The 16,268-nt window shown below is 37.3% G+C and overlaps 1 protein-coding gene across 11 annotated transcripts in view; it reads right to left on the minus strand.

Moving 5' to 3' along the window:
• Positions 1 to 16,268, minus strand: part of LOC110609176 — a 138,509-nt gene that overhangs the window by 106,805 nt on the left and 15,436 nt on the right. The window contains exon 10 of one of the 11 annotated variants that reach the window (XR_006349072.1): positions 14,184 to 14,224. The exons of the other annotated variants lie outside the window; for them this stretch is intronic. The gene's annotated coding sequence lies outside the window, so the exon portion shown is untranslated. Of the gene's footprint in view, positions 1 to 14,183; positions 14,225 to 16,268 lie in introns of those variants that run through there. 11 annotated transcript variants of the gene reach the window in all.

The raw sequence follows: 16,268 nt of genomic DNA on the forward strand, positions 1-16,268 counted from the left end.
TTCTCTTTCTTTTATTATTGCTTGGAGATCAAACACCTCTTTCACTGAATCACAATTTCGTACAATTAATAATTCTAGATTCACCAAGAACTTTTCCAACAATTTAGACGGAAAGATTTCCAGTAGCTGTTTTCCATTTAGCACCTTTAGCACTTTTAATCCATCAAAGGAATCTGCTCGGACTTCATCACACCATATCATCTTCAACATATGCATGTCCTCAACATGCAATTCCTCCAAATTAGGAAACCAAACCTAAAAATACAAATATTAGAGAAAAATATTTTAAACCAAACCTAAAAATACAAATATTAGAGAAAAATATTTTAAACATGACATGAAGGAAGGATTGATAAAGATTAGAACCTTTTCATCGAAGAGAGCTGTGTTCAATTGTGTAGAGACAAATGCTTGCAAACGAGGACAATTCCCCATCTTCAACACTTTCAAGGAGGGACATTCAATTAACTTAGCTATGCAGAACCTTACAAGCTTGGGAAGACCTTTGAGCTTTAGAGAGTCTAATTTAGGTAATAATATTTTGCTCATCGTTTCTCCTTCTCCTGCTGCAAGTATTACTTCTTCCATAGATTTGCAGTCGCATATCTCAAGTACTTTAAGATGTGCAAGACTTCCAACAATAGAAGATGTGAATAGAAAGTTCAAATTCCCACACCCATCTACAATCAATGTTGTTAATTTTTCAATACTCGGAGACAATGCTTTATGTTGACAAGGCCATATCATTTCCACATTAATTCCAACCAAGTTCATGTCTGCCAAATTAGAAAATCGAATCTGCAGGCACAATTTTTATTTCATGAGAAATATAATATTATCATTTAAAAGGAAGCCTGACAAAAGTAACAGAAGATTAGAGAATTAAAAAGTAAATTTCTTTAATGTCTAAAACATAGATAATTAACAAAACAAAAATAGAGAGTGGATGAAACCTTTTCGTTGAAAAGTGCCACCAGAACTTCCGCATCAGCTTCACATACAATTTCATTGGAGGCCGTAGTAGCTATTTCTTGATTTCGCGCTCTTTGGGATGTAGAATGCACCTTCACTTGGGAACAAAAGCTTGTAAATTGGGGTAGATTTTCCAACGTTAAGGATCGTAGTTGCGTCAACTCACATTCTTCATCATCTTCACCTTCCTTAGCTACTATCACTTGTATAATTTCGCAATTATTCACATTCACTTCTTCTAGCTTCTTAAGGACATTAAACATAGAAAATGAGAAGAGACTCCTCAATGCACTACAATTTTCTACCTTTAATTTTCTCAAATCGCTAAAAGATCCCACTGTATAAGGCCCTCGATAAATCTTCTCCAAATTATTCAGATTGTGAAGAAATAATGACTCCAACTTGGGAAAAGCAGTGAAATGGTTCATTTTCATCCAGTCTATGATATATTGAATATCAAGGCTATTTTGAACACGAAGATGCTTTAACTCAGGAAAGCCTTGATCATCTAATTCATAGAGAACACTTCTCACGCCCTTCAAGTCGTCCAAATATAGACTTTCCGTTTTCATCAGCAACACTTTTACTCTCTCCAACAAGGCGCTTCTATTCAGCTTGAGTTTCAATGATCTTGAGGTCTCATACTCATCATTAGCCCAATCCCACCCATCTCCAATGAATACTCTAAAACGTTCCAATTTTTCAGAAAATATATCTTTAGGCATGATATTTGCATCTATGATATGTATCTCTAGAGTGGACAATTTTGACAAAAGCTTCAATTCAGACAAGTTAGCGTTGTTGCTTCCTTCATCATGCCCTTCACCCTCCCATTGCACAAGGCTTCCCCCCAAGTATAATTCCTCCAATTGGGCTAGTGTTGATAGGACATTTGGCGGAATCACTTTAAGTCTTTGACATCTACTCAAATCCAAAAGTCGCAAACAAGTCAATTTTCTTACTTCATTCGGCAATCGAACAATTGTAGATCCAACCAAGCTAAGAACTTGCAGCTGTTTTAGATCTCCAATTGCAGCTGTGTCTTCTAAATCACAGAAATGCAAACATAAGGTTTGGAGGTTCTCAAGAGATTGAAGTGACGAAGGCAGTGGTGACAAATTTATTTTCGTCAAATCCAAGACTTTGAGTTCTTTCATTTTACTGAATAAATTCCCTGAGATTTTAAGTGAGGGATCTTGATTTAACAACAAAAATGATTTGAGTTTTGGGCATTCAAATACTTCAGGGAGCTTAGGGATTTTGCAATATGGCAAAGAGATTGATGTGCACTGCTTAAAGAAGTCCTCGTTCGGCCATTCTTCCAATTCAGCTTCATATGCTGCAGTGAGCACTTGATCGTGCTTGGACACAAATGAGGCTGCAAAGCTGTGAACCACATCATGCATTTTGACTCGCTCATGGCCCCCATCTTCAAGTAACAAACAAGACAGCTTTAGATCACTTATTACTGTAAGTAGTCTATTTCTTGTTGCTTTTAGTGTGATGAGTTGATTAAATAAGCCAAACCCCACTACATATTTCAACAAGTCTCGGATGTCCTCATTAGCTGTGAGTTGTCCCAAGAGTCGGAACAAAGACTTCTCCTCATCTCTCAAAAAGTTGTAACTCAACTCTAGGGCTGAGTAAACTCTCTTTTCATGTCCCCTGCCATCAAATATTTTAAGCTGTTCCAACGCATCATTCCATTCAAATGCCTGCTTATTTTTCAACGCAGTCGCTACTGCTACAATTAAAATGGGCAAGCCTGCACATCTCTTTGCTATTTCCACAGCTATAGGTCGTAAGTTGGAATCTTTAAGATCTCCCACCTTCTTCTCAAATAGACTCCATGCCTCTTGATGCTCTAAAACTTCAAGCCTGAAATCTCTCTGTACACCCATTTCCGACAATACAGATTGATTTCTGGACGTCATAAGTATCTTGCTTCCATTATGATCAGTGCCATAAGGAATTCCTATCTCATCTAGTTTGATTGCTGCCCATATATCATCAAGAATTATTAGAATTTTCTCTTCTTTTTTGATTCGCTCACTCAATCGAGCTGCTCGTACTGCAATAGACTCCGCACCAAGTTTGAAGTCTAGCCATTCTGCAATTTCTTGCTGAACACTTGTAACAACCACACTGTGGGTGACAATTGCTATAACCACCAATTTGAAGATTCCGAGTTCCCTGACCAGAGTGGCAATGCGTTTCACAAGTGTGGTTTTACCCACGCCTCCCATTCCGTACACTCCAATGAGATTGACGTCAGCATCTTTTAAAGCATTCAAGATTTCATCTACAACAGATGTTCTTGATTCAAAGGCTTCACACTCTTTGACTGCCACTATGCCCTGTGGTGGAGCACAGTAGGAAACTCTGGGAAAATTTCCCCCTTCTCGGACTCCAACAATGATTGGTATTTCTTTACTGGCTTTTCTACTAATCTGGTGGCGCCTGATCAAATTTGGACACAATCCCATGAAGCACCTCCTTTTTCCTCCATCTTTATGTTGAAGAAGAATTTTATCTGCATCTTCAGCGACACTATCCACCTTAGCCAACCACTGCTGAACATCAGCTTCAATTTGTTCTAGTGGATTCCGCCTAGCCACCTCCACAGTGTGCTCAACCCTTAGCTTAGCATGACTGAGCTTTTCAACTTCTTCTTCAAGATTGTGGATGTTGGCACTGTAGTTGTATACATATTTGATCTGACGCACAACAGGATTAAGCAAAAGTTCGAAAACTTTGGATACAATGGGATACACCACTAACTTTGCAATCTCCATTTGCTGCTCTTTTTTTGTTTTTTTTTTCTGTAGAGAATAACAGCTAGGAGTTTCTAGAATAAAACACGAGAGGTGAAAACGAACAGAGTTCACTGCCTAAGATAAGCAAAGAAAATAAACAATTAACGCTCATAAAAAATCAAATGTGAAATGTAAAACAACATATAATGTGAGACAAATGAAAGGATTTTTTTTTTATTGAGAAAAAAGTTAAAAAAAAACAATTAATATTAAAATCAAATGCAAAACCCAGTTTTTTAATTGAGAAATAAAAAGCAAAAGAATCCTAAAATAAGTCTATTTTAAAAATGACACAAAGATACTATGGAATTGAGTGATAAAAATAAAAGGAGAGACAGATCCAGCAAGATGATCAGCTAATTACCACTAAAGAGAGACAACGTACATAATTGAAGAAACGGTTTCAAAGCAAATTAATATGAAAAAAAAAAAAAAAGTATCAAAGAAACTGAGTGGTAAAAAAATAAAAGGAAAAGTTGTTACCTTTAGCATTATCAAAGCATGTAAAGAGAGAGACAGATGGAGTAATATGATCAGCTGATTACTACTGAAAATAATTAAAGAAAATAAAAAATAGAAACCAAACAGTAAAATAATTTTTGCGAGTAAAAATTTCTGAGTGCAGATTTTTAAATAAAAACATAATACAACGAGAGACACACAAAAATATTTCTTTTTATCAGGAACAGATCTAAGGTAAAAGGAAATAAATAAATAGCTGAGAAATTAAAAAAAAAAATCAAAAGGATTTCTTTTTTGCAAATCCACCATAAAAAAAATAGTATAAAATATGACCAAATAAATAAATGAAAAATCTGAATAAAGTGAGAAACAGTACCAAAGAAATTATGAAATTAAGTACTACATTTAAAAGAAACTTGTTACCTTCAGCAGTTGAACAGCAATCGGAGTATGCAGAGTGACAGAGAGCAAAATGATCGGTTGATTTCTACTGAGAATTAAAGCCAAATTGAATGCACTGAGAAGCAGAAGAGCAAGTGAAGAAGTTATAGTCAATATGCTGAGCTCAATTATGATATGGGCTCCACACAATTGATTCCTCTGTCCTTTTCCATGGAAAAAAATGGGTCCTCTGTTTTTTTCTGTGGGTGTTTCTTCTATTACCACAAACAATAAATTAATGTAATTAATAGAGTAGGTTTTTTAATTGTTAATACCTCAGATATATTTATATGAATCAGTCTTGTATTAAAGGTATTTATATTAACCTTAGAAACATATCTAGTCAAACGCACAGTTTAGAAAAGTCAAAAAAAAAAAAAATAACACAAGTATTTTTAAATAACTCAAATTAAAATAATATCATCATAATTAATAAAACTCATTTACAAAATAATATTTAAAATAATACAACTCAATTAATAATTATTAAATTAATCGTCAAATCATTAAGTTAATAGTTCGATGATTATTAAATCATAAATCATTATTAGATCATCAAGTCGGTCATTAAAATATTAAATAAATTAATATTAATCGATAAATTATTATTCATGTTTAATTGTCTAAGTCATTAATCAGTATTTTGTGATTTATATATTTTTGCATTAATGATTAATTAATAGAGTCAACATTTAGAGATAATTTCATCTATTATTTTAAGTAGTGTTGAAATAAATATATAGGTAATTTTTTTAAATAGAAATTATTATTTAATTTTTATATTATAAAAATATTTATTTTGAAAAATATATTATACCATCTCTAATATTTTAAAAAATTTATAAATTAATTCCTACATTAATTCTAATAGCTAAGTATTATATTAATTCTATTAGCTAAGTATTGCAAAAAAAATCTAAAATGTCTTTAAAACATAAAGTTGAACACGGTTAAATAAGACTACATTAACACACAGTTAATCATATCAAAATTTATTAAATTTGGATAAATCTTTCAAAAAAAACTTAGGACAAATCTAAAATAAACTAGTCAAATAGTAAAATGCTTTTAAAAAGAGTTTGACTAACACTTCAGTGAAGCCAATATTTATCGCTGAAAATATAATAATATTTTTATTTTTATTTTTAAATTAAAACCATTAAAGAGTTAGAATTTTATTTTATTTTCATCTATTAAAATTTAAAAATTATTTAAATTCTTAATAATTTTTATCTAAATTATTATATTCAACTATTTTTTATTACTTTTATCCTTCGATTTCTATTTATTAAAGTATTTTAATATTTAATAACTTCAAAAAATTTTTAAATGACTTTTTCATTCAATTTTTTTTAAAAAGAAATTTATATTTTTAACCATTTTTAAGTGGTATTTAGTAAGTTGAAGTAGATTGTAAATTTTTATAAATGTGGTTTTGTGTGGATTAAATATAGAGGACTTTAAAGGATCAATTTTAAAAATATAAGAATTGATTTATTAATTATTTTAAAATTCAGAAATTAAATTATAATTTTTTTTAAAATGAAATATTTATCTATATTTACAAATACAGAGACTTAAATAATTAATGATATCTTAAATATTTAAAATATTTATTTTTCGTTTAATTCATTGACTAATAAAATTATAAATTGAAAAACTTTTAATTCAAGAAAAACTAATTATAAAAAAATTTAATTGTCTGATTTTTAAAATATAGAGATCGATCGTTAATTATACTAAAATTTTACTATTATTTCAAAATAATTTGAATTTTTTATTTTAATTTAAATGTAAAATTTTAATTATGAAAAATTAATTTTTTGATAATATTATTTTTAAAAATAAAAAAAATTTACAATTTTATCTTTAAATATTATCATTATTTACAAATTAATCTTATATTTTTCCAAACTCATTAAAAAATTCCTTATTTTTCATTTGATTAATAATTTAATTTCTATTTACTTTCCATTAAAAAACTTGGTCAAATAATAGAGAAAAAGTTGAAAACCTAAAATTGTCTTCTCTCAGCAATTTTTCTCTCTTTCCTTATAAGTTCCAAATTGGTATCAATATCTTGTCAATAAAGGTAGTTAACGGCTATTAATTTTGATCAATATTGTTAGAAACATGTTTAAAAAAATCTTGAATTATTCACATTTTAATAAAAATATATCTATGTAACGACCCGAAAACCGGTACCCCTCAGTAACGGTCCGAACCATCACTGGCACTAGGATCCAGATCGGCTTAAGGCCGCCGGGACCCGTAGTTAGCCAACTATACTTGCTGTGTACCTGATAAATCCCATACATGATACAGAACGACTCAACAATCCTGGACAACTCTGTAGGCTTAACTACTGCTACTCAGATATGTCAATCTGAAATGGCCCTCAGGGCCTATACCAGGGACTACCATCTGCTGTGGCTCAAGGGATTGAAACCCTTTTTAATCTGTAACACATCCCACTGGTATCTCATCCAAGCCATGCATTAAGCCTAACTCACACATTTCTCATCAAGAAACGTAAAACAAGATTCATGTACAAGGGATTAATCATACATCACACTGTAGCAATGACACTAGGGAAAGCATAAGTCTATCCAGTATATGACAGTACATATCTATACATTACATTACAACTAATCTTTTAATTACATCATGTCCACTATGCTATTACAAACATACATTCATGCATAACTTTCTTCTGTACTCTTGCTGACTTTGACTTCCCATAGCTATCTCAGAACCTGCAAAACTGGGGTTAAGGGAGTGGGATGAGCTCTAGAGCCCAGTGAGGAGGAACAATAAAAACAGTTCATTCATTATATGCTCTCATGAAATGCATCACATCACAAACATATCATCTCAAGGATGAATTTGTCACCAATAACCCTCAACTACATGTTATAATAATGCCAACTGTGCCAAGGAGACTATGTCATCACCTGGTCTACACTTATCTCTCTGATATCATAACATGACCAACTGTGCCAAGGAGACGAGGTCTCACCTGGTCTACACTTAACTCTGATTTGACAGCCCAGCTGTCTCACGCATAGTACCAGGAGCGACCTGGACTATCCAGGGGCGACCTGGTATGGCTATCTCATGCCATAAATCTGTATCTGCTCTCTGTCAAGGGCTAAGGATCATCCACCATTCATCCACAGGAACAACAACATATGCAATGCATCATATTCGTGAATTCTAATGCAACACAACCTAAGACATAACATGGCAGTTTATGATGCATGGATCATGCTAGAATCGTGTCATTTCTCAAAATAAAATATTCAGTTTAGTTCCACTCACCTCTGCTCTTCTGGCAGATCCTGTACTGACTCTGATATCTCTAACTCTGATGACCTCCTCGAACTCTCGGGTCCAATCCTACACAAATGGACTCGAATGAGGTGTCACACATACTTTGAATAGCTCTTAAACAAATCCCCATAATCCCCTCTAAACCTCTGAACATAATCACATAACTCATGCAAAAGAAGGCTGGACAGAACACATTCGGCAGCAGGTTCGGCGGCCGAATGTCCTCTCCAGAGCCGAAACTCATGCATGTTCGGCGGCACCTTCGGCGGCCGAATGTGCATGACAGATCCGAAAGTCCATTCTTTCGGAGGCAACCTTAGGCAGCCGAAACTACCTCCACAAGGGGTTCGGCGGCCGAATCTTCACTTCGGCGGCCGAAGCTGGGTTCTCCAGAAGGCAGAACCTTGCTTCCTCTCATGCACAACGTCTCCAACACACTCTAACATGCATAACTCAGCGTCTTCACTCACATATACTCTGGTATATGCACAAAGGGGTCCCAAACTACCTATTAACCCCAACAAAAACAACTAACACAACACATAATCATGCTTTCACCATTAACACATCAAAACTAAACTCTAAACCCTAAACATACAACTCTACCCGTAACCGCTTTAAAAGCTGTTAAAACCATAAAACAAGTATCAAGACCTCTCTTACCTCCTGAAACTAGAAGAGGAACAACTTGAACTCACCAAATCCCCTTCACAAGCTTCAAACCACCAAAACCTCTCTTTTCTCTCAAAACCTTCAAAACCTCTTGCAAACGAGCAACCCTCTGCATGAGCTGCTTAAAAGCTTGCAGATGAGTCAAGGGAGACGTGGCCTAACCTCTGATCATGATCTGGAGGTGAACACCTGGCCAAACCACGGACTGAGGAGCGTGCACAACTAACCGACCACCTCAGCTTCGGCTGCCGAAACTGCATGCAAAACCATGCAACTTTCGGGGGCCGAACTTAACCTTCGGGGGCCGAACTTGACAGAAATTCCTTTGGCCAATTCTCCACAAAACTCAACTCGTTTTCTACCCTAACCCTTTAAAACACTTGAAAACATTTGAGAAAACTTTCTCGTACCCTTCCAGAGACCTCTGACATCCTCAAATTCCACCGGACGGTAGGAATTCCGATGTCTGAATCTAGCCGGGTATTACATTCTTCCCCCCTTTAAGAACATTCGTCCTCGAATGTTCACACAACAAACACATATGCAAAGAAGCAATTAAGGAAAGCTTAACACTTTCCTCTGAGAAGAGATACAGATACTACTGGAGTAAAACTCCCGGGTTATCTCACTTCCTGATTCTTCACTGCTTACTCTGTGTTCGCACGTTACACTGCTTGCTAACTTTTTCTTTCTCTTTGACTCTTCTGGCTTTATTCACACTACTCTGGTTATACGATCTCTTTACTCAACCCGGTCAGAGGAGCAATAACTCTAAGGAAATGCTAGATGACTTGGTTATAGCTTTCTCTCTCTCCACTTACTTTAGAACGCGGATGGTGACACATCACGAGTTACTACACAAACATACCTCGAAACCGAACTCAGATTACAGAACTTGGCCTCCACGCCGTGTTCTCTTAAACTCTACACCGCTTAGTAGATAATGGGCATGCTTCTCTGTTTCTCTGACCTATTCGACGCTTTTGCTGCGCACTCTGATCCTTGCCCGCCTTTCTTCTTCTGTACTATCCTGGCTTTTTCTTTCACTCTCTCTCTAATGCTCAACTTCTAGTTCCCATCTCTTAGCTTTCTCGTGGAGGATAATCAGCTCCAACTAGCTGTCTCCACTGATCAGTACTCCTATGTGGAAATATCCGTCCTTGGTAGTGACTTTGTGCAACTGTTCACAGTTGTGACAAAGTCTCTAGGTTTCCTCCTTCCGTTCTCACACCGACACTGGTACATTCCAGGGTGTGTAGTACTAAGTCGGATAGAATCCTTCGCTACCAAGTTCACACTGCTCTACTATCTTCTCACTTATGCAACAGCTTTTCTCGTTCTTACAACTTTTTCAACTTTTCGTAGGAAGAGGTGAAGATGAGTCTAGTCTCCATCCTCACTTAACGTCCAGACTCTATTGGTAATCCTGCTAGCTTATCTGGGATACCACATATAACTCTCTTTCTCTCTTTCTAATTATGGGTACTGAGACTGGTTCCCTGACCTGGCTCCTATGTTCTCACCCAAGAGCAAGAAAACCCCTGACTACCTTTCCGAAAGCGTTCACGAGCCTGTAGGGCTGCTAGCAAACTTCTGGGTATGCTATACTGTCCCCTCAAAGGACTACCTCTGACCCATCCGAGCCTCTAAACTTTGAACTTTTCTACCTTGTCTTTGCAGACTTGGTAGTACCTCGAGTAGCTAGCCCATCCGCCCTAGGGTGACATCACCAGTCATCCCTAGAACCATAAGGTCAGCTGAAAGGCATCTACTACTCTCACCAACCTCTGATCTATACTGACTCACTGACTCTACCTCAGATGGATCACAATCGGGTTCACTAACCCAGAGAAAACACTCTAAGCCCAGAAGTTATCAACCCTCCTCTATCTATGGCTTTCAAACCACAGGGAAAGAAACATCAGGGTCCACTATAACCTACACATCTGCACATTCTCAAGTGAACGTATCTGACGTCACCGTGTTCGATGTGTTAGCCTCCTCTAGAATCAGGGTGAAGATCCAAGCCAAAGCTAACGGAACTTCCCTCGGGAACCGATCAAAGAAAAAGAGAACTCTTTTCTCCTGCCTCACCCACTGTCCTGAAATATGGCTAGAGCTACAGGCTAAGTTACACTACTAGAAGTCATCTGCTGGGACTGTGCTAATCAGGGCCGCAGTAGAACACTCACATAATATGAGTCCTTTCTGCTCGCATCTATACATGCCGTAGTCCCATACCATCAGACTACTTTTGTGTAAACTCCACGCCTCACGTATCCAAAACTATCTGAACTATCTGAACTAGAGCTCAATCGCCATCTAATCCCAGACTAAACTGAAATCTCTTTCTACACTTTCTTACTTTACATTTATTCTATTCTGTTCTTTTTCTGCTCTCTTCTATGTCATACTCTTCTCTTATTCTTTTTCTTACTTTTCACGTTCTTACACTATGCTCTGCCTTAAGGTCTACACTAAAAAATGAGAGCTCACTCTCTCTCTACCTGGATTAATACCATCCACGGCTATAGCTCTCGAGCTCTTTCCTGGTTCACTAACCTTTAGCGACTCACTCGTCTCTGAACATCTAACTCTATTATACTTTACTATTTTCACATCAACTGATATTCTATACACATTAGAACACTCAAAAGTGAGTTTACCTGGCACCACTGTGTTCCGTGTGTCTGTCTCTGGCTGATCCTGGGTGAAAATCCGAGCCGGAACTAACGGACGTCCACTGAAGGAACCTCCTGAAGAAGGGACTACCCCTCTTTCTCTACCTCTGCCCTGCACCGAGGCTGGAGCTTCTGGTGGAATGATATGGTCTGAGGATGTCTGCGGAAATTGGGCTGACAAGGTCATAGTGGGACACTCTCGTGCCATGTGCCCCTCCTGTCCGCACCCGAAACATGCTGTTGTCCCAGCCCGACAGACTCCTTTGTGCCTCCTACCGCACCTCGTACAGCTAGAACTACCCCAACCAGAACTCGAACCCTCGCGACAACCCATGCCAAACTGTACCCTATTCCAGAACTCTCTTTTCTTTGATCCTTTCAGGCCTCTCACTTTGGTTTTTTTATTCGTTGCAGCAGCCTTACCCAAAGGGAAACGATCACTATTCTCTGGGTCATTTTCTACACTCATGTTTTCTGTCTGCCTTGGCTGCTCACAGTCACTCTCTTTATGCTCCCTTGAGCTATCTGAACAAACCCATCCTGCAAACTCTATAGCAAACCGTTCCCAGGATAAGTTTTCTACCCTCGGGTCCACATACTGGGTGAACCATTCCCTTGTCTTCTCACATTTCACTGTGACCCCTGCCATCTGAATGGCTCTACTCTCACTGGCTCCCAACTCGTCAGTTATCATCTTGACCGTTCTAAGATACTCAACAGGGTCATCACCTGTCTCAAATTTGGGAACATCCAACCTCAAATAAGCTGTCATCTGCACCATACTTTCCCCAGGTGAACTAGGCTTGGGTGTTTGAACAATTGGGGCTACGGGTTCTCCTAGTGGTGGAGGAGATGCAACATGCCCTAGGTTAGGGTTTACTGACCCTGGGTAACAAAAGAAGGGTGGAAACATAGTATACTGTGGATATGACGGTGGATTTGGCGGGTAAAAGGAAGGATAGGGCAGAAAGGTGGGATATGGGTTATACCTAGGAAACTCTGATGTACCTCTCATCGGGTACTCTGCCTCCCACTGGTAGGGTGGATACTGAGGTGGAACAAATCTCGAGGCCTGAGTGCCTCCTTGGGACTCACCCAAATCTCCTCCTGACCTGCTCATGCCAAAGCTACCCTCTCTACTCTGCTCATTCTCCTCTATTTCTCTCATAAACCCTGACATACCACTCTGGACAACTCCCCTTCTACTCTCATCAACAGACCTTCTAGGGTCCCTTGATGTACCTTCTCTGCTTATACTATCTGATGTTGCCCTTTGCAGAACGGGGAGATGAGCATCCATGTCCTCATCCTCCGGCGGAGCTCCTGTCAATCTAGCAGATCGACGAGTTCCTCTCATCCTACCTCTGAAAAGCACAACATCACACACAATATCATCAAATGATCCATGTGAAAACACATGAATCCTTAACACATATCAAACATATCAATAATGCACATGCAACTCATCATGGCATTTCACATCAGCATGCAAGACAGGACTCCTCATCCTATCCTAGTGGACATGATTTTAACTTATTGTGCTTTCCTTCCTATACAAGACAACACCTCTTTCCGATGTGGGATATCTCAACACACCGTACTCTTGAGGCCCTATGCTCTGATACCAATCTGTAACGACCCGAAAACCGGTACCCCTCAGTAACGGTTCGAACCATCACTGGCACTAGGATCCAGATCGGCTTAAGGCCGCCGGGACCCGTAGTTAGCCAACTATACTTGCTGTGTACCTGATAAATCCCATACATGATACAGAACGACTCAACAATCCTGGACAACTCTGTAGGCTTAACTACTGCTACTCAGATATGTCAATCTGAAATGGCCCTCAGGGCCTATACCAGGGACTACCATCTGCTGTGGCTCAAGGGATTGAAACCCTTTTTAATCTGTAACACATCCCACTGGTATCTCATCCAAGCCATGCATTAAGCCTAACTCACACATTTCTCATCAAGAAACGTAAAACAGGATTCATGTACAAGGGATTAATCATACATCACACTGTAGCAATGACACTAGGGAAAGCATAAGTCTATCCAGTATATGACAGTACATATCTATACATTACATTACAACTAATCTTTTAATTACATCATGTCCACTATGCTATTACAAACATACATTCATGCATAACTTTCTTCTGTACTCTTGCTGACTTTGACTTCCCATAGCTATCTCAGAACCTGCAAAACTGGGGTTAAGGGAGTGGGATGAGCTCTAGAGCCCAGTGAGGAGGAACAATAAAAACAGTTCATTCATTATATGCTCTCATGAAATGCATCACATCACAAACATATCATCTCAAGGATGAATTTGTCACCAATAACCCTCAACTACATGTTATAATAATGCCAACTGTGCCAAGGAGACTATGTCATCACCTGGTCTACACTTATCTCTCTGATATCATAACATGACCAACTGTGCCAAGGAGACGAGGTCTCACCTGGTCTACACTTAACTCTGATTTGACAGCCCAGCTGTCTCACGCATAGTACCAGGAGCGACCTGGACTATCCAGGGGCGACCTGGTATGGCTATCTCATGCCATAAATCTGTATCTGCTCTCTGTCAAGGGCTAAGGATCATCCACCATTCATCCACAGGAACAACAACATATGCAATGCATCATATTCGTGAATTCTAATGCAACACAACCTAAGACATAACATGGCAGTTTATGATGCATGGATCATGCTAGAATCGTGTCATTTCTCAAAATAAAATATTCAGTTTAGTTCCACTCACCTCTGCTCTTCTGGCAGATCCTGTACTGACTCTGATATCTCTAACTCTGATGACCTCCTCGAACTCTCGGGTCCAATCCTACACAAATGGACTCGAATGAGGTGTCACACATACTTTGAATAGCTCTTAAACAAATCCCCATAATCCCCTCTAAACCTCTGAACATAATCACATAACTCATGCAAAAGAAGGCTGGACAGAACACATTCGGCAGCAGGTTCGGCGGCCGAATGTCCTCTCCAGAGCCGAAACTCATGCATGTTCGGCGGCACCTTCGGCGGCCGAATGTGCATGACAGATCCGAAAGTCCATTCTTTCGGAGGCAACCTTAGGCAGCCGAAACTACCTCCACAAGGGGTTCGGCGGCCGAATCTTCACTTCGGCGGCCGAAGCTGGGTTCTCCAGAAGGCAGAACCTTGCTTCCTCTCATGCACAACGTCTCCAACACACTCTAACATGCATAACTCAGCGTCTTCACTCACATATACTCTGGTATATGCACAAAGGGGTCCCAAACTACCTATTAACCCCAACAAAAACAACTAACACAACACATAATCATGCTTTCACCATTAACACATCAAAACTAAACTCTAAACCCTAAACATACAACTCTACCCGTAACCGCTTTAAAAGCTGTTAAAACCATAAAACAAGTATCAAGACCTCTCTTACCTCCTGAAACTAGAAGAGGAACAACTTGAACTCACCAAATCCCCTTCACAAGCTTCAAACCACCAAAACCTCTCTTTTCTCTCAAAACCTTCAAAACCTCTTGCAAACGAGCAACCCTCTGCATGAGCTGCTTAAAAGCTTGCAGATGAGTCAAGGGAGACGTGGCCTAACCTCTGATCATGATCTGGAGGTGAACACCTGGCCAAACCACGGACTGAGGAGCGTGCACAACTAACCGATCACCTCAGCTTCGGCTGCCGAAACTGCATGCAAAACCATGCAACTTTCGGGGGCCGAACTTAACCTTCGGGGGCCGAACTTGACAGAAATTCCTTTGGCCAATTCTCCACAAAACTCAACTCGTTTTCTACCCTAACCCTTTAAAACACTTGAAAACATTTGAGAAAACTTTCTCGTACCCTTCCAGAGACCTCTGACATCCTCAAATTCCACCGGACGGTAGGAATTCCGATGTCTGAATCTAGCCGGGTATTACAATCTCAAATTATAAAAAATTAACTAATACATCATATATTAATTATCTAAATTTATCTATATTATTAAGTTAAACAATTAAATTTAATAGAAATATCTCGTTATTTTCTAGTCAATATTTAAATTAATATTTTAATATAATTATAAAAAAATTTTAATTTTACCGATTTGAGCGATTATTACTCTAAATTTTATTTTTTTTCCTTAATAAATATTCAAAATTAAATTTAATTTTATTAGGTTTAATTTTTTTAATTTCGATTCAATTTATTTATAATTTTAAATGATATATTATATGAATAGATAACTTACTTTCTAATACTTTTTGCATTGATAATATAATTTATGCATCATTATAGATTATGAATATTAATAATGTTACCTCTAAAAAATCCAAGAATCACATTTTCCTTATCTAGAAAAGCAATATTTTGCATAAAGAAGTCATTTCACAATATATCTTTGATATGACTTTTGTGTTTGGCATCACATTTGTGTTGATAATTTAATATTCTCTAACATTCTATGCATCATCCAAAACATTCAAGGACAACAATGTCAGAATCAAAAAGAGAATACACGTAATGTAAGTATTTTAAGATGTGAGAATTTGATTAGCTAAAACATACATACCATTTCTGTAAATAATTGTTGTACATACTAATAAAATCTATATGATAAAATTAAAACAACAATTAATTTAATTTATCGAAAATAGCTACTTTTAGTCTAATTTATAACTTATTTATTTTCTTCTAATATCCTCAATCATTTTGAGTTAATTAAATTGATAGTAACGTTTTAACTATTATATTAAAATTAAAAAAATTAAATTTGAGTATATTTATAAAGAAAAATTTAGAATATAATTATTAAAATTAAAAAGTTTAGATTTTATTTTACATACAATTATTCTTTTTAAATTATACTAAACTATTAATTTATGGTACTA

This window comes from Manihot esculenta, chromosome 2, assembly GCF_001659605.2.
Source record: "Manihot esculenta cultivar AM560-2 chromosome 2, M.esculenta_v8, whole genome shotgun sequence".
Classification (NCBI taxonomy): domain Eukaryota; kingdom Viridiplantae; phylum Streptophyta; class Magnoliopsida; order Malpighiales; family Euphorbiaceae; genus Manihot; species Manihot esculenta.